The sequence below is a fragment of the Monodelphis domestica genome, chromosome 5 (assembly GCF_027887165.1).
Source record: "Monodelphis domestica isolate mMonDom1 chromosome 5, mMonDom1.pri, whole genome shotgun sequence".
Classification (NCBI taxonomy): domain Eukaryota; kingdom Metazoa; phylum Chordata; class Mammalia; order Didelphimorphia; family Didelphidae; genus Monodelphis; species Monodelphis domestica.
Window position 1 is genome coordinate 248,796,122 of NC_077231.1, and position 24,664 is coordinate 248,820,785.

The 24,664-nt window shown below is 36.1% G+C and overlaps 1 long non-coding RNA gene across 3 annotated transcripts in view; it reads right to left on the reverse strand.

Moving 5' to 3' along the window:
- LOC103105593 (uncharacterized) overlaps nt 1-24,664 on the reverse strand; it is a 165,767-nt gene that overhangs the window by 35,758 nt on the left and 105,345 nt on the right. For all 3 annotated transcript variants that reach the window (XR_008912388.1, XR_008912389.1, XR_008912387.1), the window contains exon 2: nt 5,787-5,863. This is a non-coding gene — a long non-coding RNA (uncharacterized LOC103105593). The remainder of the gene's footprint in view (nt 1-5,786; nt 5,864-24,664) is intronic.

A 24,664-nucleotide genomic window follows, 5' to 3' on the forward strand; every position in this document is an offset into this window, starting at 1 on the left:
TGCATCCATGGTGGGATCTCCTGATGCAGATCTTTCCCCAAAGCATATCAATAGATCCTATTCACCTTTGGTTCTAAGGTGATTGCCTTGAACTCTCAAGATATTAAATGGCATCCATGGTCACCCAGCACATTTCAGAGACCGAACTGGAACCTAAGTCATCCTAAGACAAGACTTTCAATTCATCTGAGGTAGACTTAGTCTACCTTCTGTCCTGACAGTAGCTTGCCTAAAATCACTGAATTAGTTAATATTAAAGCTAGACTAGAACCCAGGATTACTGTTCTCTAGCCCAGGGTTCATTCATTAGACCATTTCCTCATTCTCCTTTACTGCTATTTTCCAATTCTCTTCATTTTTTAACCTTTCATAGAAGGAATTTTTTGGATAAAGTAGGCAATAAAATTTTTTAAATGTGTCAAAAGCTATATTTTGAAAGTTCTTCCCCTTCTTGCCCCCAAAAGATACATAAAATCACTGAGATTTCTTTTCTGAGTATCTTTCCATTGTCACAAACTCAAGCCCAGAGAACTTGGAATGATTAAATTCAAACCAAATAAGCAAAAAATAATTTTCTGGACCATTTATTTATTCCTCATGAAATATGCCTACAATTTATTGACATGCTTCTAATTGGCTTAACCCTATGATTTTGCTCATTATTCAACAGGTTTTAAGGTAGGTTATGAATAAGAGCTTTCCTAACTAGTAAATCTCATTCTGTCTGGGATGATTTAGACTTTTATTGTTTGGGAAAAAAAGAAATCCTACATTTGGAATAGTTGTGATTGTTCAGCTGGGCCACAAGAGCTTCATGAAAGAGGGGAAAAGCCAGTCAAGCCATAAGAAGCAGAGGATAGAAAGTATTTCTATTCCTTCCATAATTTCTCAAGTCTGAACTCTAATAGACTGCTTGCAGGAAGGTTAATGAATTTAGAAGAGGCCATACAGGAGCTGAAAACAGCTGGGACATGTGGGGGAGTGAGATCTGCCTGGGGTTAGGAAGAGTTTGAGGGAAGTAGACAGCACATGCTGAGAATTCTATCTTTTTGACAGGTCAAGCAAAACACAATTTATGGATTCCAGAAGCCTAACTATTGTGAGTGTACGCTGTCCACATTTGTCTCTAATAAAACACAACTGAGTAACTGAGGGGATAAACTTTGCAGTACCAAATTGTTACTTATTCGTGGAGAAAAGGGAGACAATGAAAACAAACCCAAGGAAGAATTTCATCCCTCAGGAGAAACTCATTTTACATCATTCTAAGTTCTTATCCTCCACACAGAAAAATAAATGTTCTTTCCTTTGGAATATGTGGAAAGAATGATCAGGTAAATACCACATAATAGATCTTCTTGCTTTTGGTATGAGAGAGAAACAGGAGAGTTGGTGCTGAATTGCCAAAAAAATCATGAAATTCAGCAGTCTTTCTAATTATGAATAATAAAAGTTATAAATTTTTAAAAGCTGAGGCATTCCCTCTAGTTACATTTATTTTTTCCTATAATTTGGAGGCAGATTGCCTCTATTTGCTGTAACTTTTAGAATATTAAAATTAATGGATCCTGTTTCTTTTAATTCACACACTGTTATTAATAGTCCCCACCCCTCTGGAGGCCCCTGTCACACAGTCTGGTTCTCAATTAGTGTACTTTTGGCATCTAATCAAGGATGAAATCATGCTTCTTCTCCATCTCCAGTGAAATGCCAATGTGGGAACTAAGGTTCAAATTAAAGTCGCAGAACCTACAGCTGTGCTAACTTGAGTTCAGCAACAATTGAGAGTGGAAAGACCCCTGCTCAATGTGTCAGGAGACCAAAGCAGCTCTGACACTGCCCTGCCCTGGGATTCTGGACAAGTCAGTTTTAGCTCCTGGGTCCATAGTGCTTTCCTGAACAAGCTGGGAAATTCGAAGGACAAAGCTGCGGCACTCACCTACATTATTCTGGGCACTTGTGAACCCCTTCAGTACCACATCAATTATAATTCACTCACCTGAGCTGTAGTCTTGAGTTTGGCTTTCAAAAGGATACATATGATTGTGTGTGAGGCATTTGGGGAAGGGGACAAGGGGGACACCGTAGTACACAGATCACTGGACTCTGGAGTGAGGAATGCTCAAGTTCAAATCTAACCTCAAACACTTACTAGCTCTGTGATGCTGGGCAAGTCATTTTAGCCCTGCCTTGGTTTTCTGAACTGTAAAATAAGGAAAATAATATCTGCCTTTTGGAGTGGTTATGAGGTTCTAATTAAATGAGACAATTATTTGTAAAGCATTTCTTTCTTCCTGTAACAGAGAAATGATTTTCCCTTCCCTCTGTGATAAGGAAGTTGAATAAAGAGGATAGAGCATCCACAAGTAGTCATGATTGAATTCACTGGAAAGAGACCTGGGCATACCTCTACCATCCCATCAAAGGAACCATATGAATGATAATAATTAAAAGGCCAATAAGAGAAGATAGAGGGAGGTGAACTGGGAGTTGTGTGGGAAGATAACAGAGGAACAAAGGAAATGACCTATGAAGGATTCAGGTTAATAAGGTATCTAATATAAGACAGGCTCTGTGGGCTCATACCTACACTCAAACACCATGCAAAACCAATTCCACTTCCCTCCACCATGAGTTCCAAGCTCACAGAGATCTATGCAGAACTAGAAACTTGTCAAGGAACCATGGTTATCTTCCTCCTTCCATTACCTCCCCCCAAAAGAAATATTCTCAGGATGACTAAAGGATTAAGAAAGTCTCCTCTTGCCTTAGGAGAAAGATTGTTCTCCACGTCCACAGAAAGAACTGTGGGAGTAGAAACTCAGAAGAAAAACAGATGATTGATTACAAGGTTCAATGGGGATGTGACTGGGGATATAAATGATCACACTATTGCAAACATGAATAATATAGAAATGGGTTTTGAACAATGATACAAGTAAAATCCATTTCTCATTGTCGGGGGGGGGAAGAACATGAATCATTTGGCATGAAAAAATATTCTAAATTAATTAAATAAATATTTTTAATTATTTTTAATTTTAAAAAGCCTCCTCTTGGGTGAATCCCACCTCCTCAAAGACCTATTTAATTCTGTAGACTCATAGTACTGTGGAGTTGGACAGCAAGGTAGCACTCCAGATAGAGGGCTATCCTGGAAGTATGGAACATCTGAGCTGAAATCCTGAGTTAGACAATTCTAAACTAAAGAACCCAAGCAAATCACTTTCTGTCTATTTGCCTCAGTTTACTAATCCACAAAATGAAGATAATTATAGCACTTACCTCACAGGGTGTTGAGAGAATCAAATGGGACAAAAATATAAAGTGCTTTGAAACCTTACCATGCTATACGTATTAGCTATTTTTTAAACTATTACTACAGCTGCTCCTCTTGGTGGGACTCCAACAAAGGAAGAGCATTTTGGTTAGATGGAGAGTTAATCTACCAACTGAAACCTAGAAAGTCCACATCACTCACCGCACCAATAAAGAGTATATATTCCATGATTTTTCCTTTGCATCTTGGCATATTGCCCTGTTGCCCCTCTTTCATGGTTCCCATATTTTCCTACTTGAACCAGACCATTGGTTTATTCTAGGAAATTCTAGTTTTACAATGTGTTCACATGCTATCTTCCACTCTGCTGTGTTTCATGTCTCGTAGCTAGTAAATTAGTCTGTAAGATCTCTCACAGAACATCTTTCTTGCCCCCCATACAAAATGCTTATTGCATTATAAATGCTTAGTATAAGCATTCAATAAATACTTGTCAAACTATATTTCTTCTCACAAAACAATCATCAGTGCTTCTATGTATCCTTTTTTATTTCCAAAGCTAATGTATATTTCCCCTTCCCCCTTTTAATATACAAAAATCCCATGATTTTGATATTGATTGAAATTAATAAAATAATTTTAGGGTAACTAATGGGCATTATTTGATTGATTAGCAAACTCAGACTAGGTATAATATTCAAAATGCAGCATAACAGATGCACTCATTTTTGAGGTTGATCCAAACTATAAACACAGCTTCCTTCATTGTAAAATGAAGAATCTGGACCTCATGATGAGTGTGGTACAAGGGAAAGGGTCTCGGATATAGAATCAGAGACACATATTTCATATTCTAGTTCTACCACTTTCCATATGTGTTCCTGGGTTGTCACTCTAATTACCTAAGTCCAAGTTTCTTTATCAGTAATATGAGGAGGTTGGACTAGGCAACCATGAAGATTCTTTACAAATTGAAAATTTTATCATTCTATGGGTCTGTGATCGCAGCAAGAAACAATTGGTTTTAGGGGGTAGGAAACTGGATTCAGATTTAGGAAGAATTGGGGAGAATGTGTCTCTGACACATACTACCAATGTAAGACTGGACAATTCACCTACCTTCACAGTTCTTAAAAATCTCCACAAGTTTTTAAACTAAAGAGTCAAAGGGAGTTTCCTTACATCCTTGCACTGATGAAATTACAAATATGGACTGAACAAAAGGGGGGGGGTTATGAGAGATTTTATAAAATGTTCTGAAATACTTAAATATCTCCCATTTTTTATTGGAGAATAAACTATCTTCTATTCAACCAAAAAAATTTTCTACTGTAAGGAATAAATCAGAAGCAATGGTTTTAGTGATGGATACATATAGAAAGGGCCATAGTCAGGGCTAAGGCAAGGGTTGATGAGAGGAAATTCCATAGAGTATCTTTCTAATCTCTTCATATTATATTGCCACTAACTATCAGAGAGTAGAGGAACACTGCCATTCGTTTTATCTGCCAAGTTAAGTCACCCAACCTCTCTGAGGCTCAGCTTTCTCATTTGTAAAGTAAATGTCTTACTACAGGATATCTTAAGAGTATTTCCAATGTCTAACATTCTGAGAGATGGTGTCATAGAAGGACCAATGAATTTGAAGCCAGAAAATCTTAGTATAAATGCCAGCGCTGTCACTGTAACTCTGTAGCCACAATCTTTAGAAACTCAGTTTCCTCCTCTATTTAATGAGGAGGTTGGACTAAATGTTCTAACAGGTCCCTTCTTGCTCTAAATCCTGTTTTGTTTCCCTTATGTTCCCCTTATCTGTATGGAAGGGGGTTAGCATCTATGTGGATTAGAAGGAAGAATAACTAATCCCATTATTACTCTTATCCCCAATGCTTTCTGTGATTAAGAATTTTCTAAGAAATAGCTCAAATTCAAATTGATCCTAAACCTAAATCTCTCAGGTATTCAAAATTTCTACACACAAACACTCCACAACAACAAGCCATTCATTTTTTTTACTATCTCCACAATATGTGGTTCATAGTAGAATGTGAAACAAGAATTTCAAAATATCCTGAGAAATAAGTCAATCCCTGTGGCATTCCTGGCCATGTTGAAAAAAAGAATAAGAAGATAGTCTGAGAGACATTATGTCATGGGTTAATTCTGCAAAGACAACAACAAAAAGTTTAAACATTTAATTTTCTAAATTCTTTTCAAAATGAATCACATCATTTGAGTTCTGCAAATCACTTAATTGTGAGGATTTTTGGTTATCATTGGCTTTACCCAAGTATACAAACAAATTCTCTCATTCAGGCAAGATGCCCCTGTGATAATATATATGACAAGTTACTGAAGTTCAGGGAATTCATAAACTGGTAGTATAATGTTGTTAAACATTAGAGCTATCACCATCTTTTAGCTATTTCCCAATTCCTAGGCTTAATGTAGGTATGCAAATCATTCTCCACTAAGCAATTAATTCAATAAAGAATGTAAACATTACCATTTGCTCCTGTTAGTTGGGGATAAGTTTTGGCAGCTAAGTTATGAATTGATCCTCAAATTAAGCAAGACTTTGATCTGAAAGAAAAAAATGCACAAATTTAGATGCAGTCAAAAGGCATTCTCTATAATTCATCTAACTGGTCATCCAACTAAACTGAATGAGGCTTCAAAGAGTGGTGTTTATCCTGTTCTTTCTAATGAAAATTTCCCAAGTTCATTTAACACAGATCCCTTTAAGTGAAATCATGACTTTGCCCAAACTGTATTATTTTCCTACCTTAAATAAAATATTTTCATCCTGTCATTTGTCAAATGAAAAACATCTACCTTATAGTAAGAAGATAATAGAACCAAACTCAGATTTTTCCACTCATTTTTTTCACACTAATTACCACCAAGTTCAAATTTTTTTAGCATAATGAAGAAGGAAAATAGCCCACAAAATCATTCATATAATAGGAAGATGCTTTTTCTCAAAAAACTCAAATCTGTTTTGTTTTTTAGGTTTTATATCATGATAAATATATCAATAGCTAAAGAGTCGCATGCACAATCTTGCATATAGTACACAATGAGGTATTTGATGAATCGATCTGATAAATAATCACAAAGATGCAAGAATGCTCCAACACTAAGGATCAAAAGGCATCCATGCCATTCTATTCTGTGCGCTTATCTGTGGTGTCCCCTACTTACTCCATCAAGGATCCATTCAGTGTGCTGTAGAATTTTCTCTAGGTCATTTGACCTGCATCATATTTGGTCTACCTTCTTTCTGCTCATAAGTTTTCTTGGTGATGTATTTAATGCTACTTCTTTTACAGAAGTCATCGATTGTATGATACAACAAATTTGCACACATGTAGCTTCTTGGGTCAGCCATAATTTTTTCATCAGAAAATACAATATTTCAAGATACACAATTGTAGAATGTCACTGAATGAAGCAATACATACTACTTAAAACTAATGTCTTTATTAATTGTATGTGCAAAAACAAAGCAGTAATTACTCAAACAAATGCAAGAGTTCATGGATATGTATGTGTGTCTACTGGTAACTAATAAACATGTCTAAAGTACTTAATAGAGTATCTGGTACATAATAAATACTTTATTAATACTAGCTATTATTAGCTTACATACTATTCAAAAATGGAAAGGTATCTTCCTTCAGCATTTTAAAGTTGTATATAATGTATAATATAAAATAATCAATATTCATGTAATGTTTAAACAATTTTAAAGATACATATATACATTTGTGTATATATGTATATATATAATTACATATGTAAATATATGTAATTTTAACTTTTTTGAGCCTCAACTACCAATGGGTTAGTTGCTAGAAGTTTTTCATTCCCATTTTATTGATCAGGAAACTGAGGCTCAAAGGGGTAAGTGATTTGACTCATGTACTTGATGAGTTTTAGTAGTGGACTTTTAACACATCTTTCTGGTTAAAGTCCATCATTCTGTCTCCTGTTTCATGTTATTCAGTAGATCAGTTATTTGATAACTAATTATTAAGTGTTTTCTATGTGGCAGGCATTGTGCTAAGCTTTGAGTATACAAATGAAAGCAATGGAAGAATGCCTATATTAATGGAAGCTACATTCTAGTAGGGGAGATAACATACAAAAAAGCCAGATACATACAACCTATGTGCAGAGTAGATGAAGGCAATCTAAAGTGGGAAGGCAATAGTAGCTGGGGGTATATGAAATGCCTCCTGCAGAAAGTATGACTTGATCTTAAAGAAAGGGAGAAAAAGACACAGATGTGAGAGGGTAGAATATTCCATGCATGGGAAACAGACAGTAAAAAAGCTTGAAGCAAGTAGATGGTGGGAAGAGTTTGGTAATATACAAGAAGGTGAGTGTAGCTGGACAGCAGAGTGTGTAGAAGGGAGGAACAGGTGAGAAACCTGGAAAGATGGGAAAGGACCAAGTTGCAAAATAGTTTAAAAACCAAAATTAGGGCTTTGTATTTGAACCTAGAGGTAAATGAGAGCCAAGGGACCTCTCTGGGTAAGGGAATGACAAGGGCAGATATGACTTGAATTTTTTTTTCCTTAAGGGAAACTAGGCATCACAGTGACTAGACTGCCTGGTGTGGATTTAGGAGGGCCTAAGTTCAAATATGGCCTCAGATAGTTCCTATGTGTGTGACCCCATTTGCTTGGACTTTGTCTCTCTTCTGTTTTAGCATTCATACTAAGAAAGAAGGAAAGGAAAGGAAAGGAAAGGAAAGGAAAGGAAAGGAAAGGAAAGGAAAGGAAAGGAAAGGAAAGGAAAGGAAAGGAAAGGAAAGGAAAGGAAAGGAAAGGAAAGGAAAGGAAAGGAAAGGAAAGGAAAGGAAAGGAAAGGAAAGGAAAGGAAAGGAAAGGAAAGGAAAGGAAAGGAAAGGAAAGGAAAGGAAAGGAAAGGAAAGGAAAGGAAAGGAAAGGAAATTCACTTTAACAACTAAGTGAAGTCTACATTTGAACAGGAAAAGACTTGAAGAAGGGAGACAAATGAGAAAACTCTTATAGCAGTTCAGATGAGCAGTAATGAGGGCTTGAAATAGGATTGCATTTATATATATTTATATATATATATATATATATATATATGCGGAGAGTAGAGTACAAGATATTGCAAAGACAGAAACAACATAATTTGACAGTGAAATGTTTATAAACTTTAATACATAAAGTAGAGGAAATGTTTACAAATTACAATATAGTCTAAAATAGCAAGAATGAAAAAAGCATACTTCTTTTAAACCATTTAATTCAAATCACCTTAACATTTTCAAGCACCTAGTATTCAGTTGGCACTTTGCTATGAAATGGAACAGACCCCATCCTTACAGCATGTACAATCTATTAGGGAAGACAAGAAATGTATTTGTGTAAAAAATGTAACATAAATTAGACAGTAAAGTTTAAGGGTAAAGGAGAAGTCCATACAAAATGCTGTGAGGAATCTGAGGGACTGATTACTTCCAGATGGGAGCATAAGGGAAGCCTTCACAGAAAAGGTTTGAAAACTGGTCCTTGAAGGAAAGATTTCAACAGGCAACAATATGGGATGACAACAGAGGTGAGATGTAATAGGTACTGGTAATTAGAGTAATTAACGGGGTGTTTTGCCTAACTACATATTTGTTATAAGGAAGCATTTAGAGACAAGTTGAGGAGATGAGATAGTAGGAAGCAATAGAAATAGGATTGAATCATGATATTTTATTCATTCAAATTATTTAACTCTATGTGGTTACTGAACAGTTTTCCATGATTGTTTTGATGTTCAATACAACTTTTCAGTAAAAGACTTTGTAAGAGAGAAAATCAGATCCAGCAATGCAAAGAATCAGCCCGTGCTGGAGAAGGGCAAAGAAGACCCAAGATTCCAGAAAGTAACAGATGCACTGGGGAAGGTGAAACTGCCAGATCACTTCTTCTTGTGATCCTTCCTGGAGTAGATGGACTGAGAGAGGATCTCTGAGATGGAGGATCCCACTGGACATTGTCTACCTTCCAGTGAACCCCTAAATCTCTCTGTTTCCAGCTGAAGACAAAAAAGTAGACTGGAACTTTGTAGAAAGTCATCTACTAAAAGGATTTCTCTCTATCCCCAAAAATAGTACTGAACTTCATTTCATAGCTAGATCAGCTTAGGAGGAAGGACAAATCCACCAACTGACCAAAAGGAGGGTCAGGCAGACAGCCTGAACACTCCTCAGGATTTGGGGGGGAGGAAGGTCATTTGTTAAGCTGTAGGAATTCCTCTCCCACTTTCCTCACCCAACACCCTCATTCTCCCTGCCTTGTATGTTCTCAAGAATAAAGAGTTACCCTTAGATCAGATCTCCTGCTTCCTGATATCCAAGTAGGAGACTGAAGATTTAGGAGAATCCTACTGTTCCCCAAAGGGAGAATTGCTCAAGACCAAGACTGAGGAGTGAATTAGTTCTCAAAGGGAAGGGGGAAGTTGGGACATTGGGAGGATCCAGGGGCAAGAAGTTACCCTGCCTCTCAGCAACAGCTAATATCAAGGAGGGAGGCGGTGGGTCATTTCTCTAAGACTATCTCCTCTATTCTTTAGCCTTTACCTCCCAAACCCAATCTTTGAAGAGACATATTCTGTCCCTCTGGAAGACAAATCAGGTCATCTTCTCCAATCCTCCCCTCTCTCTATTTCTTCATTCATCCACCCTCTCTCTCCAGTTCACCACAGTGGGAGTGTGTGACCTCCTTCTGGTCCTATATTACAACTTTTAAATAAAAAAATACATTTTGGAAAAAGAAAGCAAGGTTTGATTTTGGATCTGAGAAAATAAATGGTATTCTTCACAGGATAACCAAATCTATGAAGCCAGAAAGAAAGAAGGAAAAAGATTATACTAGTGCTATAAATCTCCTGTAGGCAGCACAAAGTGAAAGTGCATCACCCTGCACAGGGAAAGTGGGTGTTGTTGACATGGCAGTTTGTTGCAGGAAACTTCTCCACTTGAGAACATATACTTTTATGACATTCCTGCTCTAGTACATGCTCATTCCACTATGTCCACCATGGAAAATATATGTCACCATGGGCAAAAATAAGATGGAGAAGGGAAGTCTCCATTCTAGGCAGGAGTGAACAGCATAATTAAAGAAAGGGGATGGGATCCAATTTGACCTGAAAGCAGAGAGCATACAGAATGCCCTCCTATGCTATCACTCCGAAGTTGATAAAGTTGTTTCCTCAGAATAACCCCATAAAGGTGAGAGAACAAATACATTATCGCCATTTTAAAGATGATGAAGTTGAAGCTCGGAGATATTAAATGACTTGCATTAGAACTGGAAATCCACATTTCCTTCCATTTCACCATTACTCTCTGGATAATGGCTGTGAAATGAACTATAAAACTGTGTGCCCTGAATTCCAGTCTAAGAAGTATGAACTTTATTGGGTAGGCAATTGAAATCACTGAAAATGTCGGAAAGAAAAGAAAGAAGAGGTATTAATAAGTACATATCAAAGTCAACCAAATCAGGACTAAACTATATCAGCTCAAGTCACCACAATATTGATGTGGCAGGAAATTGGAGGCAGCTGTTTTACTCCTACTATTAAGATAAGCCCTAATGATCCAGGATGACCATATTTTCCATCCAGATTACAATATGCTATTGAGTTTACTATAGTAAACCTCCTGAGTTTACTATAAACCTTTGCTAATGGGGTTAGGGGAGAAAGAGGACATTTTAATGTAACACAAAATAAATTAAAATGAACTCTTGAGGGTGTGGATGAGGATGAGGATATCTTTGTTCTAAATCCATGAATGTAAGATAGAGCAAAAAGGAATAATCTGGACAAAATCTCAAAATTTCTCCTTTGCCTTATGTCTGAATTTTCAAGCAAAATAATTTTACACATGAATTTTAAGAATATTGCTCTCATATCTGCCACCAAGAGACTTGTGAAGATCTGACCTCTGGTAGAAATACTTTTCCCTAAGACTTTCTATAAGTGCTCTACACACTACACAAAGAAAACATATCAGTTCTAGGGTTTCCAGGACATCAAAAATATGAAGTTGCTCTTTGGATAGGCTATTATAAATTTTCTGAATTTGTTCTGGATCTGGCCCTTCCCCCCACCGTAGGGATTTCAATACCTATTGTCAATATAAAGAGAAACTTGGAGTAATAGGTATAGCTTACCTGAAAGAAGTCTACAATACTCTACTAGGGCAGCTATCCACAGTTTTATAATCTAGGATGAAAAATAATGGTTCCAATTTTAAGGGCAATTACACTGTAAACAAATACCATTTAAAAATAATTAGCAACAGTATTCCAAGTCTTACACTGGTTTTGGCAATGGGAAGCTACAGGTGACAATTAATGGGTTTTTTGGTTTATCCCAATCACCAGTTTTTCTCCCTGTCCTTTTATCTTCAAATCTCCTCAGGCAGTATACTCTGTATCTTCTGTAATTTGCAAAGTTTGTCCATCCAACACAAATTCACATTTAGGGAATATTATCATTAGTGACCTGACATGCTCCCACTTGCCAGCCCAGTTTCAATAGAGGAAGCAATGATATATTGGAATATCAAGTTCTTGGCAAGGGAAGATGACTCCAGTTAGGCATCAAATTGTACAAGTTAAATTTAAAATAATGATAAATAATTATTATTACTTAATAACTAATTACAATGAATAAGAATACACAGAAAAAATAGGATTCAAATAATAATAAATAGAAAGCCTAAGAGTCAAAATTATTAAGCAATTAAGTATATTGCTAAAATAGCTTGTGTATACATAAGACTATCCACTGCATGGTTTTCCAAATTTATTGTGACATATTTTTGGCTACTTTGCAAGTAGCATGGAATGTATTGCTTATAATATGAAAAGTGGTGAATGTAAGTCAAACCCTATCATGATGATGTCCAAAGGGGCTCCAAATTTTATTATTGTTACACTAAAATTTCACTGAACAAAAACTGCCCAAAATTAAGGTCAAAATACCAGGAAGGCAATAAAAGTTCAGACATCAGGGCATTGTCTGTCTTCATCATTCTGTTTAAAAACAAGAATCATGAATTCTCCTCCATATCATCTTAACAAATGACAATCTGGTATTCACTTGGAGATGTACAGTAATAAGGAGCTCAATCCTTCATTAAATCACCCATTCTGCTTTTGAACAGATCTAATTGTTAGAATATATTCCTTTTATTAAGGTAAAATCTGTGTCTGCACCTTCTACCCATTGTTTCCACACCCAGGGGCCAAGAAAAATAAGTCTAATAGTCAACATCATACTAAAAATTCCAAGTACTGGCATCTAGTGAAAGAGATGGTATGGACATTTAAGGGAGAGGTCCTATGGTTCTTACTCTTAAGATTAAAAGTATTTAGAGATCTCTAATCCTAGATTATAATCATAGAGGTTAAGTATTTGTGTAGGAAGCACCACCCTCATAAAGGTTCCCAACCTCAAAGTGTCCTCCAGTCTTATCTCTCCTTCACATCCCTCACACCCAATCAATTGCCATTCAGCATGTATCATATTTCCATAATGCTCTGTGTCATGATTACAGGCACCACCCTAGTTTAGACCTTCACCACTTTTTGTCTGGCTTATAATGGTAATCTCCAAATAAATCTCCCTCTTTCTCTAAGACCCATCCATGGTATCTGTTTGATAGTGTAATCTCAGCTAACTTTATATAACCAGTTCCATACCACAAGACCATTCAGCTGTCTTCCTTGGGTATTCTCATCATAACTGAAAAATCATGAATCCCTCCTCCTACAAAATACTGTTTTTATTTTGTGCATAGCCTATGAACCTGTTCTAGTAAGTCTCTTGAGTACTGGTTTAGTATTGCATTTTTATCCCCAATTCCAAGCACCATGGTTAGCCCTGTACATATGTATTCAGTGCTATTTGATTGACTATAATAAGGAAAAAATAAGAATGCAAAATAACCATGCCTAGCAACACATATGACATTCTACATTCATAGTTCCTCACCTCTCTAATGAAAAGGTCTTCTTCATTGTTTCTCCAGGGCCAAGATGGGTTATTATAATTATTCATCATTTGGTTTTATATTGTTCTTTGTTTAAAAAACTGTAGACATAAAATAGCTGTAGGCATTGATTTTTTTTTTGTTTTTTAATCCCTCCATTCCTTAATTATGCTTAATTCACTGAGGGAGAGAAAGAAGATAGCCTGGGTCTCAATCATATCAAACAAACAAATACCCAACACCTATACTCAAAGGACAAAAGAAATAGACCAGGACCTTGGAATTGAGAACCTTAGGAATAGCAATGACCTCCAAACCAATGGTCCAGCTTCAAAGACATCATTAATTAGAATAATAACCAAGAAAAGAGAACTGTTTCTCATCACCAACAACTCCAACTGCTGTCCAACTGTCACCAACTGGCAGAAAAGTTCAAGAGCCCTGGAAGCAATAGCAGACACACGTGCACAGACACACACACACACACAAACAAACATACACACTCACACACATTACCACCACTACCACCAGTCATCAATTCCTTTAGCCAGTGTCCCAGAAAGATACTGCCCCAGCAACTGCTTCTTTAGGTGCTATAGCCAAAGCTACTAAAGACCCAGGAAATAAAGTCCTCCTCATGAGTCTTTGGCACTATAAATTACTTCATTTTTAGATATCATTTTATCAATGGAAATAGAATTAAAGAAATTGGTAATGGAATTAGGTAGAATGAAAATAGAATTAAAGAAGACATATTCATCTGACATAATTGAAATTTTCTATATGTATTATTTTTCTCATTAGAATTTGAAATCCTTAAAAGGATGGACCGACTCTGCTTCATGAAGAGAGGGAGTATCTTTTGCTTCTTTTATGTGGCCTCAGTGATTAGAACAGTGCCTCACACATAACAAGAACTTAATAGTTTTTGATAGATTATTAGTTTTATCCCCAACAGAGTACAATGATTTTCATATAGTAGTTGCTTAATAAGTGCTTTTTTATTCCCATTTTCCAATATTTCTATGAATTCTCCAAAACAATATTCTATTCCATTTTCATAATTTATATAACTGATCCAATCCCTAAGTAATGGGTATCCACTTTATTTTCATTTCTTTGCTACAACAAAAAGTGGCACATTTAACTTTTATATAGTACCTTCACATTTTTCATCTCAATATATTAACCCAATTAATAATTTTAAATATATAAGCTCAATAATAACACTATGCAGTATCCAGGAAAGACATTAGCAACTTCCTTTAACAAATGGCATTGCACTTATTAGCAAGGCTATGAGATGTCAAGTGGCTAGAGGCTATCATCCAGTACATTAATTAGTCTCATATACCATATGACTCCTGGGACAACTGTTACAGTCCTGTTGGTGTCCATCTTGACCACTTACTATGAGTAGACACTATTTCACAGAACCACTACTTGCAAACATATGGTCTAAATTAATAATTCCCAACTTGCAGCTGTAGAAGACTCTGACCCCAAATTCTTTAAGCCAGGCATAAGATATTTTGCTGTATCTTTGGCCCTTCTCAATTCCCTTACCCCACAGCCTTCTCAGTCTTTGGAACTTAACATCAACAGCACTGTCAATGCTCAAAAAAGAACAACTGTCATCAGGTTTGGGAAATTGGGAGCATGGATAATTGCCACTCCATTTTGTTCTTGTATCCTTGGGTTATAGCCAAGGAAAATTAAGATATGTCATGGAAGAGGCTGACCAATTTTGCCTCTTAGGGCATTGGTTTACTCATCTGTGAAACGATAGGATGGAACTAAATGTTCTCTGAAGTCTCTTTCCAATACTGGTATTTTATAATTCTATTTTTTGCTACTTAAATGCTAATGTAAATTTAGAACCCAGCCCCTCTCCTGAAATAGGATCTTAGCATAAAGTACTCCAATATTGATCACAATCTTACAAAGAATGCCAAAAAAAAACCACAACTCCAAATGCAGAGAGCTGTCAACCCAGCTCCACCCCAGTATTAAGGAAGGGAAATAAAAAAAAAAAATTTGAAGAACCTGTGGGTTCAGAAGTAGAGTAAGAGAAGAAGTGGTGAAAAGCATGAACAGTTTAGAGTAGGGAGAGGCACATTAAGCCACTATTGTTTTTGTGGATGAGTAATAATTAGGGATAGAGTCATAACAAAATATACAGCCATACTCTACTTCTTTTATATTGATATAAGGCAGAAATAGGAAATAATAGACTACGTTGGAGCAATAAAAGCAAAATAAGAGTTGAACTAGATGATCTCTAAGTTTTATTTCTAGCTGAATGAATGAATACATAAATAAAGGAAAAGCATATGTTAAGTAATTATTTTACAACAAACACTTGACTAAATGCAAGGGATAAAAACTGATAAATCAAAATAGCCACTTGTCTTGAGGAGTTCACATTTATAATAGGGGAATATAACACATATGTGGGAGTTTAACTATAGGGTGGATAGAAAGGTTTGACCACAAAATTTTGAAGGGTGAATTTCCATTAGATTCTCCAAGAATCATATAAGCTTTTGCTTTCAAATGTTTTTATATGACCAAATTTCCAACAAGACCTATATAGTGGAGCGTAAGGGAAATTGGTAAGGATATCATTAATCAATAGATTCCTCCCCTAGCCAGTGTAATGAAATAATAAATGGGGCAGGTAAGGAAGAGAATATCAACATTTAAAGCAAACGGTAAAGAAAAGAAGATAAAGGGCATTAGAACTTTACAGTTTTAGAGGCAAGAGATACCTTGGCTACATGGTTTTTTGCCCATGAGCTTCCTTACTAGTATATTCAGTATCTATGCCCACTATTTCCCCTGACACTATATATTTATGGGAAAGTGTGCTCTAGTGTCATTGGGGGATTTTTATGTGTTAATTTTTACATAAGGTTCCTCTTGTTTGGCATTAATTGTGTCTATTGCTGACAAATAAAGGTCAGAACAGTAGGAGGTGCTCATGAGATATATATGTTTAGGAGTATGGATCCACAGAATATTTAGACCCATCATGGTCACACCACTGAGGCCCCAAGCAGTAATTGCAAGTGCTAGATTGGAAAGATAAACTAAGAAGTACAATATATGCCATCATGTGTGCATACATATGTACATATCTCTTGAATTCTATAGTATATTTACTACTCCTCACATGAAAAAGTTATTCAGAGTCTGACCAAAATGTTTGGTAACCTCTGATCTTTTAAGGACCCAAGATGGAAAATGGCAACAAAATGTAGACTGAGACTCATCCACATGTCTCTGCCCAGCTTGTGAAACTTCTCTGCCATCATTTTCCCCAATGCTGTAGAGTCCACCCAATGCTGTAGAGGTCTTCTTTTAGTCCTTTGGACCGAGTGAAAAGACAATGAAAGGTGAATATTGACTTTTGCCACATAACTAACCCCTCCTCCTTTTCAATCTTGCATTTCTTAAATGAGATCTTTTCCACTGCGTCTCCTTCATAATTCCTCATCTGTCATGTGTTTTAACTCACAAAACATTCCCCCTTTTTGGGCATAACCCATTGACCCTTCATTCACTCCAGAGGCCCAATCTGTCAAGCTTTCTCCACAAACCCTCACCCCTCACCATTCGCAACAGAAAAAAAAATCTAGTCACAATTACCTGCTGGTACTCTAAATCAAATTATCTTAATATGGCAGCCCATTCAAAAAGCTGTAACTCCCCAACCTTTCACCATCAACTCCTATTCATAAATTCATATTTTAAAGGAAAAAAAGGTGAAGTGAAAGCTTAGATTAGGCAGAGCTTGTAGTTTGTCCCAAACACCTGATGGAATTCAGAGTCTCAATGGAGGGACCTGACTGAATTCCAAACCACATTTAATTACACTGGTTTTTAGTGTTACTGAAAAGCTTGAACTCCTCAGAGGGAAGGCAGCTTGATTGAATATAAAGTATGATGGTCAAAAATTTCAGCTAGGGATCCACAGAGGCAATACTTTCACACTTAGTCTCTACACTTTTTTTTCCCTTGGAAAATGTTTGCTCACAGGAAATGACTATGCGTTGGCCAACATTTTAATAGGGACCATTTTGTTTTTGGCCCACTTTTCCAGCCCCTCATTATGAAAGCAGAATGGTTTAGTAGAACATGGCCTGTACTGGAAGTTAGAAGCTCTGGTTTCCAATGCTGGCTCTGCCATTAACCAGCTCTGTAACTTCAGACAAGTCGCTGCTATTTTCTAGACAATGTACAATGAGGATATTTGAAATAAATAATCACGAAGGTCCTTTCTGGCTCTAAAATCTATGATTTGGAGATTTCAAGCTTATTTTAGGACTTGCTGAAGGTGCCCCCAAAGAATCCTTTGCAGAATCATGACTAGAATCCAGGATATCTAGGTTTGGATCCTAACTCTGATGCTTACTAGTTGTAACCATGGAAAGTCACATAATAATGATGATAAAGATGATGGTGATGCAGCTAGCATAAATAGAGCACTTACAGGCTTGCAGAACACTATACACATGTTATTTTATCCATTCCCCATAACAGCCTTAGGAGGTAGCTGCTATCATTATCCCCACTTTACGGAAGAACAGATTGAGGCAAACTCAATTTAATTTAAACTGAAGATAACAGGGGTTAAGTGAATTTGCCCAGGGTCCCACAGCCAGTAGGCATCTGAGGCAAGATTCAAACTTAGATCTGCCTAACTCCAAGCCTGACACTCTGTTGTCTTGTTCACTATTCCTCTCTTAACTTCAGTTTCTTCTTCTATAAAATGGGGTTATTTGTGCTACCTACATCATAGAAAAATTGTGAGCTTTAGTTTTGAAAATAAATCTTGGTTCTCAAGATAAATGTGAGTTATTATTATTTTCCTTCAAGTTGGCCATGCATATTTCCATCCATTTTAAGAGAAAAATACTCTGAAGTTGTCTTCTGATCCTAGTGACTGCCTAAATGAGTGAAGATCATATAATATAACTCGTGTAGGGATTCTTAACCTAAAGGACAAAGATCTGAAGTTATCTCCTAATAGTAGTGACTAACCAAATGAGAAAGGATCATAAACCTAGAGAAGGGATTTTTAATCATCTTCTCCCAACATGTCAGTGGATAGATTTCAGTGAGTCTGTGAAATCCAATAGAAAAAAAAACAGTTTTATTCTCATTAATCTCTAACTGGAATTAAGCATCTGGCCATCCTTTTAGCATATTATTCTGAGAAGGGTTCTATAAACTCACTAGACTCCCAAGTGATCATTACACACAAAAGGATGAAGAACTTCTGTTCTAGAACTAAAAACGAACTCAGAAACCATTGAGCCCAATCCCTTGACTTTCCTGACGAGAATCTGTTCTTGCTCAAGGACATACAAGTAGTATACAAGTTGGTTTTGAACCCAGGTCCTCCTTCTCCAGGCAGCTATCTTTCCATTAACCCATACTGGAAATGATAAATGTCTTTTAAATAAATAAAGAGATAAGAATGATGAACAGCTCTAGAACTCAGAATAATTAACCCTTTGGGGAACCCTAATCTACCTATAAAAGTAGGAGTTAGGGAAAGAGCCCTAGAAAGGAACACAACATTATAATTTCTGAAATGAATCTACTCTCCTCAGGCTCTATTCCCAATAATTTTACATAGTAAAACAAATGAGAGCAGATGACATTGCTGGGTACACAGTAGGGGCTCCATAAATTCTTAGTGATTGATGCAACATGTTGAGCTGGGGCAGCAGCCAAATTTTGCAAATCTGTAGTTCATTACCATGCACAGAGGAGGAACTGAAGAGCTCTGAGGAGGAAATGACCCTTTCAGGTGTATCCTTGACTTTTTCATTTAGAAAATCATGCTCAGCAATTAAGCCTAAAATCATCAGTTTTCAGGCCATGTTCACAATAAAAACAGCCCATCTCCTTGAAAGGCAAGCCATGTTTTTCTCTCACAGGTGAGTCCTTATGCAGCTGTATCCTTTGAGATTAGCAAATTGCTACAAAGTAGCTAATATAATCATTTATGGCTAAATTTTTCATGGAAACTCACTGATGTGTTTCTGATAGATAGAACAAGGGAAATAGATTTAAAGATGCTATGCCAAAGTAAGAAATAGACAGAATGCCAAAGAAATCACTGCTATTGCAGAACTCATCATGGCTGCAGCACCTAACTAGACAACAATTTTCCCCATTATTTGTAAAGCACTGTCCCCACTTCATAATAAACTTATATGTCACCCCCCAAAATACTTTCTATTCATTTTTAAAGAGAAGATGAAAGAAAGAAAATGTCTTAGAACCAGTCATTTTTTTTAATCTTGAAAGTTCATCAATAACATAATTATAGTGAATAGAGAACATACCTTGGAGTAGGGAAGATTCAAGCCTTGCTGATATATATTTGCTACATAACCATGAAAAATCATTTAACATCACAAGGTCCCAAGTTCTCTAAAATTATAAATTACAGACTTACGATCTTATAAGTCAGTAAAAGGAGTATTCAAACTGGTAATTCACTACACCAGACATCACTACATCCGCTACCTCAGACATATATCAGGCCCAGCAATCTCGAGTGAGGGCAAACCAGATTAAAATAAAATTGAGAAATATTTAACAAAATACATAAAACTTCAATGGGATAGAGATAATTTTATTATGTGGTTTTCTAAATCAATAAACCCACAGTAATAATTAAGTATGATTTAGTGGCCCTGTTTAAATTTGATGCCAATATATTATACTAACAGCTCTGGACCATTCTCTCTCTTTCACCTCTATATCTATCTATACATCTATCTATCTATCCATCTATCTGTCTGTCTATCGATCTATCTATCTATCTATTTATCTATCTATCGATCTATCTATCTATCTATCCATCCATCCATTTATCCATCTATCTTTTCATCTTTCTATTCATTTAACTATATATCCATCCATCTAACCATCTATCCCGACATCTATCCATTTATCTATCTCTTTATCTATATCTAAACACTGTCATGAATCTGACTACTGAGTCAACAGATTTTCCACTATACCACACTCCCCAAAGTAGCAGATTTTAGGAGAGTCTTTTAGACATAGGTTGGTATTGATTTTGAAGGTTCTTTTAATCTCTTTCCTCAGTTTAGCAGATTATTTTAAGATAGTGATTATGCAAACCCAAGACAAAAGGAGGAATAGAAAATATACACTGATGATTCCAAACTTTCACTTTGAAGACAAGATTCAAAAGATGGGGTTTTAAGAATCATGGGTTATCAGTAAATCTACATGTCTGAAAGACAACACCTCAAATTGTTTATCATCATTTATTGAATACATAGATTTTGAATCAGAGGTTCCAAGTCTCCGGTTTAGTTTAATTGCCTTGAGTAATCTTCAGCAAACGTCTCACTTCTCTGGCTTCAGTTCCCTTGCCTGCAAAATGAGAAGGCTGGAATAAATGATCTTTAAGGTCCCAACTAGCTCAACTCCTCATTAAGTGAATATTATAACTACCATGCCCATTTCATTTCCATGGTAAATCATGCATTCAGGAAAGTAGAAACTGATCTTACTGGCAGCAACTAATCTTGTGGTCAGGAAAGCCTGGCTGATGGGAGAACAGTAATTTCATTTTGTAAAAGCTTAAAATCACCTTGTTCCACAGTCTTTCTGAAGAGAATTTTAAAATGCAGAATGCATTGAAGAAGAAGAATATTCAAGTGAAGTAGTAAAATACAATAGAAGTGCTATAAATGAGTCATGGGTAGTTTTGTCATTAATAAATCATTTTTAAACTATTATAAATCAATGAAATTATTGAAATTTTATTACCTGAATGGGAGCTACATATCATTTTGAGATAAATGTGTCTCACATGGCAGTGTTACAAGTATACACTTGCCATATTTTTTTGTATTTTTGGTCTTCATTTGCTGGTTATCATCATTCCTTAAGCATGCATGAGTCACTAAAAAGTACTTAGCTTTTAAAATCTTGCTCTAAACATCATCTGATGTTTCTTCATCAGTAAAATGAAGACATTGGATTGGATGATTTTTATGGTCCTTCCAACACAAATTCTTGGCACAGTGCCAGGAACTTAGTACAGACTTAATAAATATTTATTGATTGATTAAATCTATAATTTTATAATACTCTGAACACTAATTGATTAAAATACATTGAAACATTATTTTCACTTTCACTAAGTACACTACAAGACTGTGAGCTATTCAGCAAATAATGGCCTTTGCTATTTGGTTGTGATTATAATCACTTTTCCCTTAGTAATTAGCAGTTGGGTTTTTGTTGTTGTTGTTGTTGTTGTTTACTTTATTTGGGGCCCAACCCTAAATCAAAAAGCATTCTGGGAAAGAGGTTCTTCTGAGTCTCCCTTCCTACTAACCCTTTATTTTTGTATGATCTGAATCTCCAAGAAAAAGGGATCATGTAAATTCTATCCCTGGGTTTATCCTGGGCAGCTGGAAAAGACTGACAAAAATCTGCTACCTCCCAGCACTCTCAGCCTGAGACAGCCCACCTGAAAAAGAGGGAAAACTACAACTTCCTCTTTTCCTCCCTCCACCAGTCCAACCCCCTCCCATGAAGCACAGATGTTTGTTTAAGGTAATGCAAACTGACTCAGAGGAGCTATTTGGCCAGAATAAAGTAAAAATTGGGCCAAAACGAATGAAGTATGGTTTGTCTTTTCATATACCAGAAAAGCAGGCAAATAGGGCTCTGCATATTAAGCTTTTTTCACAGCCCAGCACTTAACAAGGTGTAATTATCCACCCCATTTAAAGGGTTTATGTCTCTCAACAAAATGCTGCTCAGAACTTCTTGCTGCTGCTAAAGACAGTTCATTATCTTGTACCAATTTTTGTTTTGATTCACCTGATTACATTTCTGTTGCGTCACCTTTTTCATGAATGCCATAACTGAGCTTCTCTAGAACATTGCTATTTCTCTTTCTTTGGCCCAAAATGTAGATTTAATTAAGGGAATGTGAAACAAAGTTGGAAGAATTGGTTTGAGCCAGACTTCATATGACTAAATATCCGAATTAGGGGTTTGTATTTCTACTCTTTAGACCTTAGTCTAAAGGAAGATGCAAAGGGAAGATGATTTTGGTGACTGTGTTGATGATTGAATGGTACAGAGAGAAGCTGGATGCAAGATCTTTACTTGAACTAGAAGGCTATTACTCTAGAGGAGGACATAATGAGGATGTAACCTAGTCACTGAGAGGTAATAAGATTAATCATCAACTAAGGAAGACTAAAGTGGATGTTGTGAAGCATAAAGATCCCAACTGAGGTCAGATAGCATATATTCTTTTAATATATCAAGTCCACACATTTTTATTAGTTTCTTTTGGAGCATTCAGGAACCAAGTCATAGAGGCAAATCAGGCAAGAGATGATGTGATGATGGTTCAAAAATTACCAGGAGTGCAAAAGGGGAAAAAATGGTAACAATAAAGGTTAGAAAATAAAGTAGAGTTGAATTTGCTAACAATTAGGTCAAATCTATGAAGGAAGAAAAGAGGCCACAGTAGAAATGAAGGACTGAAAGAACTGGGAAAGCTGAAAGGATTAGAGATCATGATATTAGGATTTAGAATAAGTTTATGGAGTAGAGAATTTTAAAAACCTGATCTGAGAAAAACATAAACCAAATAAAAGCATAGGTGAATTGCCAAAGAAAAAGCCACAGATGGGTTCATGAATTAATTCTATCAAATGTTCAAAGAACATAAATTATTGAAAATATACATAAACAAAGCAAATATACATAAATAAAAAGACATGAATCCTGCTAATGGTCTTTCATGGAATAAATGGAATTTAAGTTTTTATGGCAAGCCAGATAGAGATAAATCAGAAAAAGATCTAGGTTGGGTTATATGGATGCACAGAATATTATATTACTGAATAAACTACAGTCAGTCCTAAGAATGTGATACATTTTAATAAGCATTTTAGGACTTATTACATATAAGCTAGTGTGCTGAATGCTAAACAAATAAGAAACTAGATACAAGCAAACAAGCCAAAGAAATAATTTTGTTCATCGAAAATCTTAAATTCCATTGAAATCCATTTTCTCTAATGCCTATATCCCTAGGTAGAAAGAGTATAAGTAAAAAAAAAAAGTTTGAATTTAAAATGAACTCATTTCTTCTAAATTCTATTGTAACCTATAGTATAAATTAAATATCTACTTACCATCAAATTTCCAAGACTCTATGCCTTAGGTAGCCATTATCCATAAGGTTAAAAAAATCAAAAGAGATAGAGAGGGATGTAGTACAGGGATGTGATATAGCTTTTGGTGCAGTTTAAAGGAAAAGTTGTAAGACCTCAAGACTTCATTGAAGACTCCTGATTAAAAACTAAACCCTAAGGGGCAACTAGGCAGCTCAGTAGATAGTTAGCCAGGACTGGAGACAAGAGGTTCTAGGTTCAAATGTGGCCTCTGCACTTCCTAGTTATATGACCATAACCAAGACACTTAACCACAATTGTCTATCCCTTATCATTCTTTGGAAATTATATTTAGTATCAATAGAAAAAGAAGGAAGGAAGGAAGGAAGGAAGGAAGGAAGGAAGGAAGGAAGGAAGGAAGGAGGAAGGAAGGAAGGAAGGAAGGAAGGAAGGAAGGAAGGAAGGAAGGAAGGAAGGAAGGAAGGAAGGAAGGAAGGAAGGAAGGAAGGAAGGAAGGAAGGAAGGAAGGAAGGAAGGAAGGAAGGAAGGAAGGAAGGAAGGAAGGAAGGAAGGAAGGAAGGAAGGAAGGAATGGAAGGAAACAAACTATGTAGGGGAAGAAAGGGAGACTTTATAAACCAAAGTCCATTTTCCAAAGAGTCTAAGCCAACCAATTTATCTTGGGGCAATCTTCAATCTCCTATCAATGAAATCCAGCCAATCAATGGGTAGCTCAAAATGAAGCAATGCACCTGAGGTCAGCTCCAGAAACTGAAACTTTCTAAGTTCATATATTTTATCTTGCCAAAAAAATGTCAATTCCAATTCTGAAAGTGCCTATAACCTTGGCCAAGTCATCAAATCTCTGTGAGTCTATTTCTTCTTTTTCAAAATGGGAGTTTTGGACAAGACGCCTTCTGATATCCTTTCTACCTTTTAGTCTTTGTCTACCTTCCATAGAGATATACAGTCAAAAATAGCGACTTGAGGTTGATCACTCTAACAATTTATCAAGTTGATATGGGAACCTGACTGATTAACTCTGCTTACAATTTAATAAAGCTCACTATAAAGACATCTACAGGATGGTGGAATTCAGTAAAGCTGCATCTTGGGCTCTTGATTTACTTAAATACCAAGAAAA